Below are 7,906 nucleotides of genomic sequence, written 5' to 3'. Positions count from 1 at the left end.
ATTCGCAGAGCTTCTCGCTGGTCTTGTCCTGAAGAAAGGCCTTGTAGAGCCGTTTCTTCAGGTGTACGTGCATCTTGTACTTCCGGTGTCCAGAGCCATGTATCTCGTTCGATGCGTCTCCGTCCTGGCTTGGTGCACCAAGCTGTTGGCAGCCGGCAGTGTGAACAGTGCTCTTCAGCATGGACCACGCTTCCTGTGGCCCGTCGACCATCTGCGGGAACTGCTCCGGTTTGATGAGGGTCCCGCCATCTTCTTCTGGTTCCACCACTTGATTCGTGGCTGGTCTGCATTCCTTTTGTCAATCCTGGTCTTGGGCTTGCTGATCCTGATCTTCGCCATCAGCGGCCTGTGCTGACTGCTCGATTAAATGCGGGTACACCTTGGCGTTGAGCACGTTTTAGCGGCTCTTCGTCGTGCGATGATGTAGTCGATCTGTGTGTGGTGGCTCCCGTTTCTGCTATGGTAGGTGAGGAGTTGAGATTCTCGCCTAATGAAGCAGGTATTCGTGATGGTCATATCATGGGAGTCGGCAAAGTCCAGGATCCTCTGGCCATTCTCATTCGTATCGCCTGTGCCGTGCCCACCGTGGCACTGGTGTCCGTTTTTGTCCCGCCCTACATGACCATTCAGGTCGCCCGAGATGATGATGTCGTCTTCGTGTGGGATCTGCCTGAGTTGGATGTCGAGCAGTTCCCAGAAGGTATCCTTCTCCTCCTCGTGACATCCGGTCTGAGGGGCGTGGGCGGACAAGATGTGTAGGCGCTGCCTCTTGGTCGCTACGGCCGATTATCATCAGTCGTTCTGTGGAGGCGCTTAACTTCTGCGACGGAGCTTTGCCAGCTTGGACTGACAACCACAGCTACACCGCCGCGGTTTTGTAGCCGTCTATAGTCGTAGCCTTGTTGCCCTTCCAGCGAGTTTCCTGGGGTCACACGGGGGCTCACCAGAAACGTATGTGCTGGAAGTGGGTGTCCATTGTGTAATTGAAGGAAAAAAGGAGAGAGTGGGGACCTCTTTTGTGCACGCACTTTTGTGCTGCAATCCTGCATTCTCCTATCCAGCAGCCTTGCCCAGAACAGGGGTCTCCAACCTTGGCAACTTTAAGACTTGTGGACTTCAACTCCCAGAATTCCACAAGTCTTAAAGTTGCCAAGGTTGGAGACCCCTGGCCTAGAACCAGGGGTGGGATTCAGCCGGTTTAGGTGAACTAGATGTTAAATTTAACATCTGGTTTGCCAAACCAGTAGTTGAACCAACCAGTTGGCCCTGCCCACCCCTCTCCTCCTCTCCCAGGAATTTCCACAGGGCCCATTTTGGATGCAGGTAAATGCAGGGTCCGTACAGAGGTTCTGGGAGGGTGAAAAAAGGTCTGGAAATAGGCCTGTTTCTGCCTTCCAGAGGGCCTCTGGAGCCAGGGGGAGGCCGTTTTCGCTCACCCAGAGGCCTGAGGGAAGCCTCCGGACTCTGGGGAAGGCGAGAAACAGCCCTCTCGAACAGTGGTGGGATTCACATTTTTTTAAACTACCGGTTCTATGGGTGTGGCTTGGTGGGCGTGGCAGGGGGAGGATACTGTAAAATCTCCAATCAGAGGTGGGATTTGCCGGTTCTCCGAACTACTCAAAATTTCCGCTACCGGTTCTCTAGAAGTGGTCAGAACCTGTTGAATACCTACCTCTGCTCCCGAAGTTCTGATAGGCCACGCCCACCCAGAAACCGGGCAGAGAACCGGTTGTTGGGATTTTTACACCCCTGCCTAGAGCACAGTCGGGACCTTGCTAAGTGAGACAGTCTTTAAATAAGTAGTGCCTGATCTCACTACCATTTTTGCCATGGTCATGAAGCAAATCACAGTCGTTAAATGAATCAGAACGTTGTTAAGCAAAATCAGGCTTCCCCCATTGGCTTTTTTGGAAGCTGGCTGGGAAGGGCACCAATCACTGCAATCATTGTAAATACACGGAAGTTGCCAAGGGCCCAAATTTTAGTCGTGTGAACTTACGAAGGCTGTAGTGGTCATAAGTGTGAAAACCAGTTGTGAGTCACATTTTTCAGCACCATTGTAAATTCAAACGGTCATTAAATGAATGGTCATAAATTCAGGTCTATCTGTATAGGTGGCTTTCAATTTTGCAACCATTTGTTTAGTAATTGTTCAAAGTTACAATGCACTGGGGGGAAAAAGGTGACTTATGACCATTTTTCACACTTGCAACCCTTGCAAGCATCCCCCTGGTCAAAATTCAGAGGCTTGGTCACTGGCTCATATTTATGACGGTTGCAGTGATCCCTTTTGCGACCTTCTGAGAAGGGAAGCCAGATTCACTTAACTGCTGGGTTGCTAACGTAACAATTGTATCACGCGACTCATTTAACAACTGTGGCAAGGCAGGTTGTAAAAATGGGGCAGAATTCCCTTAACAATCGTCACACTTAGCAAGAGAAACGTTGGGTCCTAAGTGGAGGACTGCCTGTACAACTTGCCTGGAAAAGGCAAAATTCTCCTGGCTTTTCCCACCCAGCTACCTTGCGTAGAACATAGGATGCTGCTTCTCGTAAGGATGAGGCTCAAACTCCAGAATCGGAACCAGGATTTTGGGCCTGGCTCTGCCTCGCTTCCGACCTACTTTACTGCTGTCCAGGAATCCAGCCAAAGGATTTGCAGGTTCTCCTTCCCCATCCCTTTTCTCTTCACCCTCTCCACATTTTGATGCCAAACCCTCCCTTCTGCTGGTCTGTGCAGGCTGCTGTAATGCAGTTAACGCTCCTCGGGCATTTTCGTACAACTTTGGGCTCATTTTTTTCCTTCCCAGGTGGCAGCACTGCGCTCTCTCTCTCTCTCTCTCTCTCTCTTCCCCTTTTTCTTTCTCTCCCTCCCTCCCTCTCTCCCTCCCTCCCTACTTCTTGAAGTTTGCTGACTAAGACTCTGAAAAGAAGCTGTCAGCATCATGCTGCTAAATTAAAAAAAGGAGAAAGAAAGAAAAAGAAAGAAAGAGAAAGAAAGAAACGAAAAAGAAGGAAGGAAGGAAAGAAGGAAGGAAGGAAGGAAGGAGGGAAGGAAGGAAGGAAAAGGAGACTTCAAACCCTCCTCAAACAAACTAAGACCGACAGATTTCTCTTCTCTCTTCTCTTCTCTCCTCCGCTTCTGCCCAGTTTCTTCAGCATTGCCCCTTCTGCAGTCATCTCAACTTCAGTCACCGGCTGAGATTATTTTTGGCCCGGGACCTCTCCTGTTCCTCTCCCCGTTTCAAGGAGAAACAGAAACGGTGAGTCTTCTTTGGTGCAAGGCAGAGTTACAGTTTTTGGTTTCACCTTGATAATGCAGCGTTGGCTGATCCGGAGTCGATGTAATAAGCCGGATGTCTCGAGAGCATCCTTTGGCATCCCTTACTTGGGTACCACTTTTTTTTGCTGGGCTAAGCAGAATAGGAGGGAAACGGTATAGAATAGGAGGCAACTAGGTTACTGAAAAGGGTGGGGGATTTTCTGCTTGGATAATGTTCTACCAAGGATTTTGATTGATTTTGAATTCTCTGCATAAAATGTTAAAAGGGTGGAGGGGGGCGGAATATGGGACAGCAAGTCTGATTTCAGAGTTCCCAATTCTGCAGCAACCCTGAGGTTAGATGTTAAATCTGTGAAAATGAATTTTTTTAAAAAAAAGGGGGTGGGAGCAAGGATAGAACATTTCTCTTTCAGTTGGGGTTGGGGTTTGCGGGGAGGAGAGATCCATAATCTCCACAGAGCTGGAGAACTTTGCAAACCTCTTCTCTGCGAAAGGAAGTGCTTGGGGTTTTTTTTTTTAACTCCTTGTGGTCTGATTTGTAATGAGAAAGGCTCATTTCATGCCTTATTTGTTCCAGCTTACTCTGCTTGGCAGTAGCCGTCCACCATACCAGGAGGAGAAATCTCTTTTCCATTGTTTATTTTCTTTGTGTGGGGGGGCGGGGGGGGAGGGAGGTTCAGCCATGGTGCTGTGTTTCTACCCCTTAGAATAAAGCAAGATCCTAGTCCTCATGATTCTGAATAAAAGGCTGGTTGAAATCATTCATTTCTCTAGCACTATATATTCTGACTTATAATGGCTTTCAAGGGGGAAGGGAAGGACTTCCTCATCACTTGCTGATTCTTTTTTTCCTTTTTTTTTTAAAGTGGAAATAAGCTCAGGGTTGAGCCTGTAATCTAATGCATGCCACTGAATTAAATCCGGTATAAAAGACGAAGGAAGTGAATCTTTGTGGTTCTCAACTATTTGGCCATTCAGACGGTATTGTCTACTCGGACAGGCAAGCATGTTCCAAGAGCTTCAGCAGAGAAAATTCTTTACTTATGAACTGAATGAGAGGCCAGGCTGGGGTTTGACCTTGAGAACTTCAGCATGGCTCTACATCCATAGATGATATGCATAATCTGCCAAATTATAGCGTGGTGGCCGCCTCCTCACTCACTGGTTGCAAAAGAAAGGTTACGGCTGCGATGAATGCTTCTCCATCCGCAGATCTCAGGACTGAAAAGTCATCGGAAATAAAAGCGCTGCTTCTTGCAAATCAGCAGACATCCCCAAATCAGAGCAGTTTTGGTGGGATGGCAGAAATTGTTAGAAATGAGTCTTGCAGGAATCTTACAGGGAAGATGGGCAGCATAATACTACATAACATAACATAACATAACATAACATAACATGGAGCCTCGGGTCGCGAATACTCCTGTTCGCAACCAAATCGGGTGGCGAACAAAAAATCCAGCCGATTTTTGAATCAGGTCACGATTCAAAAATCAGGTGGTGAACAAAATCGGCACAGAACGATTCCTTTTCGTGCCGATTTCCCCTTTGGTGCCATTTTCTTTAGTCTGCACATGCACAGATGGTTGTGCTTCCGGTTACGACCAAATCGGGTTGCGATCGCAGTCCTGGAATGAATTATGGTCGTGACCGAGGCTCCACTGTAATATAATATAATACAATAGAATACAAGTTTCCTGCCTAAGTAGGGGGTTGGACTAGAAGACCTCCAAGGTCTCTTCCAATACTGTTATTCTATTCTATTCTATTCTATTCTATTCTATTCTATTCTATTCTATTCTATTCTATTCTATTCTAAATATGAGCTAGCAGTGTGCAGCAGCTGCCAAAAAAGCCAACACAGTTCTAGGATGCATAAACAGAGGAATAGAATCAAGGTCACGTGAAGTGTTAACAATACAATACAGTACAATGCAAAGTATAGTGTAACATAATGTAATGCAACTCAATGCAGTGCAGCGCAATGTAACATAGCATAAGATAATGAGACAAGATAAGAATATTATAGTATAATATAGTATAGTATAGTATAGTAATAGTATAATATAGTATAGTATTGTATAATATAATAAATATAATATAATATAATATAATATAATATAATATAATATAATATAATATAATATAATATAATATAATAATATAATGTAATGTAATGTAATGTAATTAATATAATCTGGGATCTTCACCCAAATTTCTAATGAATGGAGATATGGTATAGGATGGGATGGGGAGAGTCCCTCAAGGTTAAAATAGATTTCTAGTCCTTATGGTTTGAACAAAGGACTGTTTTGATGAAAAATGCCAGTTTGGTAGCCATGACAATGCAGTCAAAGCCCCACCTCCCCCCCTTTTTTTTACATATGTTGATACATGTATAAAGGGTGGGTTTTGATGGCACTGTTGTGGTTTTCATCTGGATCTTTTTGATAATAGCTCATCCATCAACCCCATGGTTGATGAATCTAGGTTGCAAACCGTGAGTTGGCTCCACTTTAGTTGGACATGAATCCAACAGATTTGTGCACCAATCTGGATGCTGCAAAGATCTTAAGTATGAAAAATGGACATAAATCACTTTTTTTCAGTACCGTTGTAACATGAACAGTCACTAAACGAACTGTTGTAAGTTGGGGACTACATTTATAAAGTCGAGAGAGAGAGGGAGGATTTTAATTTCTCTAATAGAATGGAACTAGGGCAGCATAAAACTATCCTTCAGATCCTATATAGCCTAATGGAGGAGAAATTGGGAGGGGGGGCGTTAAAGTCAAGCTCAATTTTATATATTTTTAATAAGCAAGCTTTGTCAATTTAGTGGAAAGATTAACAGGCCTCAGGCATCTGGAATTCACAGAGGCTCCTGAAGTAATGAGATGCAAACAGGATAAGTGAAAATGTTAATTAAATGTATCATTGCAGGAAATAAGCTGTTCCAAGTAAAACTGCCTTTTATAATTGACTGATGGTCATGTTGTCAATCTTTTGTCTTTAGGGTTCATTGGGCCCCTGGCTACCAAGCAAGATTTCACCATCTCTACAATTCTCTTCTGGAGGGTCTTAAAGCTCTTCTCCGAGTCTAAGGTGATGTTACTCTCTTGTATGTCACACAACGTGTTTGTTGCCATGGCGATTCGTCATCTTCTTTATGTTTTATTCTCTTGGTTGCATTTTGTTGTGTGGTTTTTATGCTTGGAGCGAGCCAGAACTGATTTGAGCAGAGCACTGTCTAAGACAGCGATGAGCAACTACGGCCCCTTTGTGACCTATATGGACTTCAAGTCCCAGAATTCCTGGCTCAGGCATTCTGGGAATTGAAGTTGACGGATCGTAAAGGGGATCATAGCTGCCCACCCTTGAGCTAAGCAGAATAAATGAATAAATACTTACTCAACTGTCCCAGATTGGGAGAATTAACCACTAAGAATAAACTCCAAGGTTATGGAATAATTATGGAATAAACTTCAAGGAGCATTACACTGTGTGTTTGGCCACCATTTTGTTTTTGTTCTTTTTAATTTGTTTTTAGTTTGCTTTGCTTTTTAAATTCAAATTTGTTGTTTTAATGATGTTTAACACATTTTGATTATTATTATTATTATTATTGTGTAAGCTGTGCTGAGTCATTATGTAAGATGGGCAGTTATGGAATTGGGTATGTCTAGATTAATGAAAAGAAGGACTAGAGGGGTGACATGATAGCAGTGTTCCAATATCTCAGGGGCTGCCCCAAAGAAGAGGGAGTCAAGCTATTCTCCAAAGCACCTGAAGGCAGGACAAGAAGCAATGGATGGAAACTAATCAAGGAGAGAACCAACCTAAAACTAAGAAGAAATTTTCTTGAGTTAGAACAATTAATCAGCGGAACAACTTGTCTCCAGAAGTTGCGGTTGCTCTAACTCTGGAGGTTTTTAAGAAGAGATTGGATAACCATTTGTCTGAAATTGTATAGGAGTTCCTGTCTGAGCAGAGGGTTGGACTAGAAGATCTCCAAGGTCCCTTCCACCTCCGTTATTCTGTTATTTGTATCCCGTATTCTGATGAACTAATGCAAATTTTGAAAAAGGATTCTGATATTTTGGGACAATAAAATTCCAAGAATAGCCAGTCCATTCAATTCTTCAGCACCCTCCCAACCACTTTTATTCTAAGGAATGGACTTCTTTATTTTAAAACATAATGGAAATAGGGAAGGGATTTTGCCAATTAATAAGTGGAATGGCTTGCCTTCAGAAGGTGTTGGTGCTCCATTGATCGAAGCTCTTAAGACGTGATTGGACAACTGTTTGTCTGAAATGGTATAGGGCACGGATCCCCAAACTGGCTTGTGATTAACTCCAGAATCTCCAGCCAGCTGGCTAACCACCAGTATAGACCTCTGGTATAGGGTGTCCTACTTGAGCAGGGGGTTGGAATTGACCAAAATAGCACTGCTGATGACTCAAATGTCATGTGGATAATCCTGTGGATTTTAGCCCTATATAATAATATTAGGAGCCAACCTCAGTTACAACTCCTCAATCAATTCTCAGTGGTGCACATCCATGCCATTTTCTTAGCAACAGCAGGAAGTGGCTGCTTGCTGATTTCTATGACTTTTTTTTT

This window comes from Pseudonaja textilis, chromosome 1 (assembly GCF_049901715.1).
Source record: "Pseudonaja textilis isolate UNSWEBS1 chromosome 1, rPseTex1.2, whole genome shotgun sequence".
NCBI classification, from domain to species: Eukaryota; Metazoa; Chordata; class Lepidosauria; order Squamata; family Elapidae; genus Pseudonaja; species Pseudonaja textilis.
This window is presented reverse-complemented; position numbering follows the sequence as displayed.